Source organism: Panthera uncia (genome assembly GCF_023721935.1).
Source record: "Panthera uncia isolate 11264 chromosome C1 unlocalized genomic scaffold, Puncia_PCG_1.0 HiC_scaffold_3, whole genome shotgun sequence".
Taxonomy (NCBI): domain Eukaryota; kingdom Metazoa; phylum Chordata; class Mammalia; order Carnivora; family Felidae; genus Panthera; species Panthera uncia.
The window spans coordinates 61,437,782-61,446,717 of record NW_026057584.1 but is presented as its reverse complement, the minus strand read 5'-3'; the positions used below and the strand labels follow the sequence as shown (position 1 = coordinate 61,446,717).

At 39.2% G+C, this 8,936-nt stretch overlaps 1 non-coding gene across 1 annotated transcript; it reads left to right on the top strand.

Moving 5' to 3' along the window:
• The first annotated feature begins 1,220 nt into the window (after positions 1 to 1,220).
• LOC125911983 (U6 spliceosomal RNA) lies at positions 1,221 to 1,327 on the top strand. The gene has a single exon (XR_007454558.1). It is a non-coding gene; the product is annotated as a U6 spliceosomal RNA (small nuclear RNA).
• The last annotated feature ends 7,609 nt before the right edge of the window (positions 1,328 to 8,936 follow it).

The window sequence follows — 8,936 nt, the reverse complement described above, 5'->3', positions numbered from 1 at the left end:
TGTTAAAACAAAAAAAGAAAGAAAGAAACAACAAGCTCAAAATGGAGTCACTTGTGCTAAACCACATGCCAAGAAACCAAGACTTAATACCTAACCTAACTGCAGTTTCAGCCTCCCCCAGGAATATAATCTTAACCAGTCAATCTAGAATTACCAGGTCAGCACTAGTGAGGTAATCTGCCTAATAGACCCCAGCCTTCCTCCAAAGGAAGGTGACTTTGCCTGAAATAATCCATTCTTTGCTAGAATAACTCTCTTGCCCCACCTCCTTCTGCCTATAAAAGTCTTCCATTTTGTACAGCTCCCTGGAGCTCCTTTCTTTTTCTTTCTTGTTTTTTTTAAGATTTTTTATTTTTTAAGTAATCTCTACACCCAATGTGGGGCTCAAGATATTAAGAGTTGCACATTCCACTGATTGCACCAGTCAAGCACCCTACAAGCTCCTTTCTATCTGCTAGATGGTATACTGCCTGACTCATGAATTGTTGAATAAGCCAATTAGATCTTCACATTTGCTCAGCTGAATTTTGTTTAACAGAAGGAAAATAGGACATCAGCCAAAATAGCATTAGTGTTAGATTTTGTAATATATTTTGAATTACTCATTTTAACAGGGATGGGTGGGCGCCTGGGTGGCTCATCAGTTAAGCGTCCAACTTCGGTTCAGGTCATGATCTCATGGTTCGTGAGTTCAAGCCCCGCGTCAGGCTCTGTGCTGACAGCTCAGAGCCTGGAGCCTGCTTGGGATTCTGTGTCTCCCTCTCTCGCTGCCCCTCCGCCACTCACACATGCGTGCACACGTGTGCGGGCACACACACACACTCTCTCTCTCTCTCTCTCTCTCTCTCTCAAAAGCAAATAAACATTAAAAAAAAATTTTTTTAACAGGGATGGGTGTTCTGAGAATTTACCAGAATCCAAACTAAATATTCATTTAATCAGGAAACATTTAGCATATTCTTACTATGCACAGAACATGCAACAAAGTGCCATGGGTATGGCAAAGACTCAGCCTTACGACTTAGCTTAGAACACTTTTCCACATTTATATAACATGTGTCCCAAAATGAATTTCATATATTATTCATTCAGTGTATTCGTCCATTCATTCTTGTATTCATCCATTCAGTGAATCTTGATCAAACACTTCCTATGTGACAAGCACTGTTCTAGGCCTTGGGATACACCAATAAGCCAATAGATAGAAACAGACAAAAAGCATGCTCACTTTGGCAGCATGTACACTAAAACTAAAACAATACACAGAAAATTGGTGCGGTCCCTGCACAAGGATGACACGCAAATTTGTAAAACATCCCATGTTAAAAAACAAAACAAAAACAGACCAAAAGCTCTGCCCCTTTGCTCCCACGGAGCTTTATTTAGGTTGAGGGACAGCCAATAAGCAAGCAGCACAATAAATAAGTCAACTACATAGTGTGTCTGGAGTGACCAAACATTCTGGTGGTTTGTTCAAGATAGTCTCAGATTATATATATTGTTCTGTCCCCACCCCATTCCAGTTAACGCTCCCTTTCACCTTCAAAAGTGTTCCATTTGGCCAATGAATTGGTCACTCTAAGTATGTTTGAAGATGATACATGGAGAATGGGGAGAGCAGAGAATGGATTGCAGGTTAACAAGGTGGTCAGGGTGGGTCCTATGGAACCAGGAACATTTGAGCTAAGATTTGAACAGTATGAGAGTTGGTCAAGAGCATATGATTTTAAAAGTCTGTATCCTTATTATAAAACATTGAACTAATATACTTTTTCATGCTTCAACCTATATAAGCTTTTAAAACATAAATGGTGTTATATTGCTCGTAGTATATGGCATCTTTGAATCACTAACTTATCCTGGCCAGTTCCACATCAGCGTATACACACAGTAGTCCACTGTGTACTCATACTGCTTTCCCACTGCTGCAAGACTCTCCATTTAAATTGATTCTGCTCTAGTGAAAGAAGGGAGTGGCAGATTTGGGGGAGGGACCGAGGAAAGGAGGCCAGGGATTAAGCCTTTCTTGGTAATCAAATCTATGCTAAGTCTCCATGCTTCTTGCAGGCTACAGCAAGTTTCTAGAGTAAAAATATACAGAGATAGCAAGAGTAACCACAAAGCAAGCAAAGCAGATTAGGAATGCTTTAAGAATATTTCTCCAAAATGTAGAAATTGATCGTCTCAACAGAAAGGAAATCAGTTAGTGAATTCAGTTGAGAGATTTCGTTGAAATAATATGAAAGCACTTGGTTCAGTTCCCTTCTTCACTGGGGTCCATTCCTTTCCCCCTGCAAATGGGAAAGAGGGGGGTAGGTGTCACTGATGAGAAGGCTTAATTTCAATTTTTTTCTCCTCCTTCCTGACCCCACCCCCACCCCCATCTGAAGACTGGAGCCATCCTGATGACACAACAAGCTAAGGGTATCTATTCTTAGGGATAAAAGCCTGGGAACGAGGTCATGATTTATGATAGAAACACTTCTCCCTGACCAGCATATTGTAAGCTCCAGTTGATCAAGTTATGTCATTACAAGTTAAGTGGGCAATTAATTTCTTTGAGAGATACTAATTTGACAATGACAGTACATTTTATGTACAATCTGTCACCAGGCACTAGTTTGGTAAAGAGGCCATATCACTAAGGCATGTATAGAACTAGACTCCGAATATTATAGCAATTGATTCTTCTCTTTGATGATTTATTATTATTGTAAAAGCATATAGGCTGGTACTTGGTGTTCAGGACTTTAAAACTATCAGACTGAAAAATGAAAAAATAATCCATCATATGAACATTGTAGTGTATTATACAGATGTAGTCATCATCTGGCTTTTTCCAAATAGTATAAACGTGGGGGCACCTGGGTGGCTGAGTCAGTTAAGGGTCCACCTTAGGCTCAGGTCATGATCTCACCGTTAGTGAGTTCGAAACCCGCGTTAGGCTCTGTGCTGATAGCTCAGAGCCTGGATCCTGCTTCAAGTTCTGTGTCTCCCTCTCTCTCTGCCACTCCTCTATTCGTGCTTTCTCTCTCTGTGTCCTTCTCTCTGTCTCACTCAAAAATAAATAAACATTAAAAAACAAAAACCAAATAGTTTCAGCGTGTTCCCCAAGTCTCAGGAGGACAGAGGTCCAAGGCTGGAGCCCTCTATTTGTCAGCCTTGCATTTGGGGTAGGTAGACACAGACAAATATATAACTCATAGAAAGAGGAGGGGAAAGCATTTAACAAATAGGATAAATCCTTGTTAAATTAAATTTTTCTAATTTAGAGTATATAGGACTTTCCGTGGTTCAAATAAAATTCCCTCTGAATTGTCAGAGTCTTAATTCATGAATAAGAAGAATCTGACTAACTTTAGTAGCTTTTCCAAATTAAGAGTTCAGGGAAATACGACGTGCACTCAGAGCGTGAGTGCAGCAAGCAATTCATTCTCATAAAGCAGTGTGCTTGTAGTTTGTAATAGAAGTCTGCCATGAACTACAGTGCTTTCAGTAATGACTTCGTTTGCTTACTAGAGTCTGTTTTATATCAGATGGTACTTTATGTTGAATAAAGTATGCTTTTCTTGAAAATTTCTATAATTTAGGCCTCATACCAGCCAGACTGTCTACAGTGCACACATACCCCATTCTAAACTAATGAAATTTGCCGGCACGAGCACCATCATACAAAGCAATGTAAAATAACACGAGTGTGTTAGCGTGCAGATCGCAAACTAAAACCACGTGGGAAATTTTGGGAAAAAACAGAATCGGTGTCTGTCCCTAATTCCTCATAGTAAATGTCCTTCCCTTTGAACCTTTCTCTGTTATTAGACAAGAAGAGAAAGATCAGGTGAAAGTGATGAGAAATAAGAACAGACAAAGCTAGGATGAAAAAAAAAGTTTGCCAACCACCTGCCAGATGGGAAAATCCTTACAGTTCATGAGCATCTGAATTGCCCAAGGTTTTTTACAGAGAAACATACATTCTACATCGAAGATAAATTGCCCGAGTCTCAGACTCACAAAATCTCTAAGATCCACCTAATGCTCTAAAAAAAAAAAAAAAAAAAAAAAAAAAAGCAGGAATACATACATCTCTATTTTTACTTCATAATCTGAGCTAGAGAAGATTTACTGCAGCATTATTATCCAGGCCTCATTACCTCATAGTTAATTAGCTAACATTTGTAAAGTGCTTTGAAGATGAAAAGCATCATATAAATGCTAAGAATTATTAACTAATATGAGAGGAAAATCATAAAATAGATACATTGTTAACATTAATTTGTATTTTATCTTTTCTTATTATCTACTCCCTCACATTTGACATTTGGGGCTGAACTATATATAAAGGCTGAGGGAGTTGCCCGGTTTGTTACAGCTCTGAACCACAGTATTAAGCCAGCTCCAAATGAATACTTGCCAAAATATGAGTGCTCAAGTAAAAATAAGTTAACTGTCCAGAGAGACCCCCGCTTATACTAAAGAGTTAACTAGTTAAACAATCCGTCCCCTCCAGCAGTTAAAAGGAAAGGTGTATTAATTCAGAAGCAATGAATAAACATTTCTGCTTTATTCAAAACAATGCAAAATGTACGAATGAACAGTAAGATCTGCCAGACCGTTTTGTGGGGAACATATGATTCTACTTTGCGCCCAGGCTGCAGTCGCAGAGACTGCTGCTGAATAGCTTAGGACGGTATATTATGTAGTGTTGACTGTTCCCTACATGTTGCTGTCATCAAAGCGAGTTCAACTTTTCTTGAGGCTACAGTTGCACTCCCTGTCATCTCACCTCCTCCCTCCTTCCCCAATTCTCGGTGGACAGAAGGACAGACAGAAGCAAACCTGCCTTAGGAAGTCTTTGGCAGCCTGCCAGGGCCTCATCGACAAGGAAGAGATAGTGTCAAATATTCTTAAAATATGTTGTACCATGAAAGCTTTCAGTAAAACAGGAAATAATAGATCAAGTACATTCAAAGTATTTGCAAACTGTTTAATTGGGTAAAGGCAAGTCAAACTCTTCTCATCACAGCAACGACGTTATCGTAAAGCCCTCTTCAGTGATACTAAAGTTAATCCCAAATCCTGTTACAGGAAACTCATCCTTATTAAAGTAACATTAAGTGCTCCTTTTTTATTGATCTTCCCCTTCAGCTTAATGATAGAAACTTACTGATGTTTTAATAATAACCTCACAGGCTTTATCTATCTCATTTTACTTTGCCTTGGTACTAAAAGATGCGGTGGAAACTAACTTAGCATAAACATTTTGCAGACGTCTTTAAAGGACAGGGGGAGGTTAAGAAAAAAAAGATTCAATTGAGCTGAGTGTTAACAAAGATGGCTGAAAAACTAAAAGATAAAAGGGAGGCTCCAGTGTGAACATCAAAGAATTGTTAATGACAAGAAATACCATTAGGGTTAGCATCTCTTTTGTTTCAACCCTTTCACACCTGCAATGTGTCCTGAGCTAAGCCTTTGTTCCAAAATCTGAATTACCTCCATTAGCATTTATAGAAAAATGGTTGCAAAACAACGGAAACATACTTTTGGCTCTATCCTTTTGCTTGAAAAGTCAGAAATTAGTTAGGGATCTGTGGGTTTCCTCCTAGTTGCTGGGTGTAACTATACAAGACTATAGAGGTGTAAGGTAATGGGTTGCAAATAAGCTTGCTTGAAATGTGAGAATAGCTTTGTACCTAAAAAAGAGAGGTAATAGAAACAACATGGAGAGGCTACATAAGCAGCTCAGGCATTAGCAATAGCAAAATCAGAGCGTGAAATTCAGATTAGCCCTCCCCAGGCTGTGAGAGGAAGGGGGTATTGCAAGACTTGGCATGGCTAAAGGTGTAACCTGTTTTATTTGGCCCCTGAAAAATTTTAACAGATGGTGGGACCAGCTGTCTTTTTCAGCCATTTAATAAACTCTTCGGTGGTAACAGTTTGGAAAGTGGGGGTTTTTCGTTTTAGGCCAGAGGAGAAAATAAAGAAATCTGTCCCAAATTGTCTTTGCCAAGTAGTAAAGCCTGGAAACCTTCGGAAAAGTTAAAGGGGGAAAAAATCTAATCAACTGTATTATCATCATTGTATCTTTTAAGGGGACAGCAACAAAAACAAATTCCTCTCTGCCAAATTAGATGACTAACTACTGGCGAAGTGTATTTTGTATTGGTGCCTTGTCTGTGATTGTGTCCTTATCTGGGATTTTAATTTTGATGCTTCAAAAAGGGATGCCTGGTTATCGTGTTTAAGGCTCATTGACAAATTAGCAGCACTTGAAGGCACCTATCCACAGCTACAAAAAGAAGCAAACTAAACATTTATTGGAAGTTAGTACACATAGACAGTAAATACTTTGTCACCATGAATGAAGGAGCAAATTCTTTCCAACTTACATAATTAGTCTAAAATGGCATACAACCCTCCTAATCATGTCATGTAAATTACAGAGCCCAGCTCGAGACCTTGGGGAATGGGGGGAAAATGTTCATGTCAAGTTATTTTCAGGATAAGACTTAAGATGATTCTGCTTTCGTGCCTAAAATATTTTGTAAAATTGGCATTTTCCCTGCCAGTTACACAGCAACTCTCATTTAGGAGAGAGAGTGCTTATTTACAAAACTTCTCCCCTGATTGGCCACAAACACAACCCTTTTTACAAATTTCAGCGATTCCCAGCTGAGCAACAGCCATTTCCATTTGACAAAGCTTTATTCTGTCCACAGGCCTATTATAGATCCTAGAGTGTTCGTCTTAAACAAACAAATTAAACAATAAAATATAAACTCTTTTTAAATTAGGAGACATTAGGGACACCTGTTTAGATGCCTAAAGCAGATGCAGTTCTCATTATATTTAGTTAATTTTGCTTAGCTTCAGCTTGGTTGTTTTGGGGACTGCTTGCTGGTGATGTGTATCTTCTAAACAGAAAAGTATAGGTGATGGAGAAAGCAATAATAAGTAATTCTGCTTGGAATAAGTTAGCTCAGTCATCTAGAATAAGTCCAGTTATCAAGCTAGTCCCCAAAATTAAGAGTGCCCAATTGCCATAATTTGTGAAATGCCTCAGATAAATTATACTTCGTTTGGGGTTTGCGGGTACTTCCTCTAGACTGTAACACCAGACCACCATTCATTCAACACATTTTTTTTTTTCAACATTTTTTATTTATTTTTGGGACAGAGAGAGACAGAGCATGAACGGGGGAGGGGCAGAGAGAGAGGGAGACACAGAATCGGAAACAGGCTCCAGGCTCCGAGCCATCAGCCCAGAGCCTGACGCGGGGCTCGAACTCACGGACCGCGAGATCGTGACCTGGCTGAAGTCGGACGCTTAACCGACTGCGCCACCCAGGCGCCCCCATTCAACACATTTTTAATGAGCACCTACTATGGGCCACACACTGTGCCAGGAACTGTAGGTACTGTGGTGCACAAGATAGACCAGATCCAGTGCTCTGAGAGCTTGTATAACCTCACAACTTCTTCACTGTATAAAAGGAAAAATGCTGTAAACATAAAGCCCTCCACCTCAGAATGTTTAGGCTTGGTCTATCCAACTAAAAAAAACAAACAAAAAACCTAAATGATGCAGATGAGTCTGATGGTTAAATGTAGGAGAGGAGGAACTTGCCCTCCACTTTCAGTGGAAAGCCCCTGAGGAAGAGAGATAGAAGCAACTGCAAGTCGTTTCAGGCAACCTTTAGCATGCTTCTGGCTTTTCACTGCATCATTTTTCTTTTCCAGTCACTGGTTTAACCCCTCACCTCACCAAAGGGTGATCTTCCAGAAAGCCGATGTATTATCCTTATACATTAGAGTGCTTTTCTAAATTATTGGGATTAAACAGTTTCAAGTGGGGAAAAAATAAAGAAATGGAGCTTTACCTTATAGAAAGAGAAGCATTAACACCGTCTGCAAACTAGGTTGATCTCCTGACTAGAAGGTGGATCCTGTCAACTAATTCCAGTCCCTACGTCCAAAACTTTAACACCTTTATTTCTGTCTTGTGAGCCACCTACAGGTACGAAAGTCAATTTAAATACTGTCACCAAGTCATCAGATTCTCCAGAATGTAGAAACGTAGTTCACTGTGAATAAAAGAATGAACAAATTCATGGATTTTACATGTGCAGGAAAATTCATCTGTTTCTCTATAGGGTATTAAACTTTTATTTTTCTTCCAATAGTGTCAGATCAACAAGTGATAGGGGACTAGTGAACATTATGGGATTTGGGACGAGTTGCCATTTTCAATGTCTTCAGGTTGACCAAGTGAGGATCCGTGTCTGTCGCTGAGTCAAACATCCGGAGTTGCTGCCTGGGTCATGGTCTTAGACCCTCACTGCCATGGCTGACCATGTCACCTTCACAGCCGCAAGGCAGAGCCCCAGCAGTGACGGTGGCCCAAGCAGTGATCCACGGAGTGGCCCATGGGAAAGGGAGCACCTATACCCTGGGAATAATCTTAGTGGCACTCAAGTAGCAGTTGTAATAAAATAATTCCTCATATTTATGCTGCTTCCTTAATGTTTTACATTTTCCCATGAATAAATGCTATAGCTGACATCTTTTTTCTCTCTCTCTTTTTTTTTTTTTTTTTTTTTAGTTATCTCACTCCTGAGATAGTGGACCATAACATTCCTAGCAAACACAGAAGCAAAAGTTTCTTCTAATGAAAAACTAGGAATGATGAAAAATGAAGCCCATTAAAAGATAATAAATAAATAAATAAATAAATAGTGACCTATACGTTTTCTTAGGACTGTCAAGAAATGTCATTAATTTCAGAATTCTCCAAATAACCAGGAAACTCTGAAATTAAAAACAACAAAAACAACAACAATAATTAAAAAAAAAAAAAAAAACCAGTGCAAGAACCCTCTATGTTTATAGAAGGCATTTTCTAATAGGAAAAATTCTTAAATTGTATAATCAGTAACAGT